Below are 1,161 nucleotides of genomic sequence, written 5' to 3'. Positions count from 1 at the left end.
ATTTTATTGAACATCTCTTCTAGATCAGGTTATTTTACAACACATCTCTCTCTCCACTCCCCCTCCCCACCTCTAGCCCCTGGTTCTTGTCCTGAGTTACAGGGTAGTAACCATGGAGGTTTTGGGTCTCTGGCTCTTCTCTCCACCCCCCCCACCTCTAGCCCCTTGGTTCTTGTCCTGAGTTACAGGGTAGTAACCATGGAGGTTTTGGGTCTCTGGCTCTCCACTCCCCCCCCACCTCTAGCCCCTTGGTTCTTGTCCTGAGTTACAGGGTAGTAACCATGGAGTTTTGGGTCTCTGGCTCTCCACTCCCCCCCCCCACCTCTAGCCCCTTGGTTCTTGTCCTGAGTTACAGGGTAGTAACCATGGAGGTTTGGGTCTCTGGCTCTCCACTCCCCCCCCACCTCTAGCCCCTTGGTTCTTGTCCTGAGTTACAGGGTAGTAACCATGGAGTTTTGGGTCTCTGGCTCTCCACTCCCCCCCCACCTCTAGCCCCTTGGTTCTTGTCCTGAGTTACAGGGTAGTAACCATGGAGGTTTGGGTCTCTGGCTCTCCACTCCCCCCCCCTCCTCTAGCCCCCTGGTTCTTGTCCTGAGTGACAGGGTAGTAACCATGGAGGTTTGGGTCTCTGGCTCTTCTCTCCACCCCCCCCCCCCACCTCTACCCCCTGGTTCTTGTCCTGAGTTACAGGGTAATGGAGGTTTGCGTCTCTGGCTCTTCTCCTCTATGATAATCATACACAGTGGTTAATCTTACAGGGTCTTGTCGGCATGGTGTGTTTTGGGTATATGTTGTGTAATTAGATGTGTGTGTATTGGGTATATGTTGTGTAATTAGATGTGTGTGTGTGTGGGGCGGCAGGGTAGCCTAGTGGTTAGAGAGTTGTACTAGTAAGTTGCAAGGTTGCAAGTTCAAACCCCGAGCTGACAAGGTACAAATCTGTCGTTCTGCCCCTGAACAGGCAGTTAACCCAATGTTCCTAGGCCATCATTGAAAATAAGAATGTGTTCTTAACTGACTTGCCTGGTTAAATAAAGGTAAAATAAAAATAAATAAACAGGGTCTTGTCATCATGTCTGACGTTAGATGAAGGCAGTTAGGGGGGAAATGAGAAAGGCTCTTTTCCTCACATCTATTTGTGTTTGGTAATGAATTGGTCGG

The sequence above is a fragment of the Oncorhynchus masou genome, unplaced genomic scaffold (genome assembly GCF_036934945.1).
Source record: "Oncorhynchus masou masou isolate Uvic2021 unplaced genomic scaffold, UVic_Omas_1.1 unplaced_scaffold_663, whole genome shotgun sequence".
Classification (NCBI taxonomy): Eukaryota; Metazoa; Chordata; class Actinopteri; order Salmoniformes; family Salmonidae; genus Oncorhynchus; species Oncorhynchus masou.
This window is presented reverse-complemented; position numbering follows the sequence as displayed.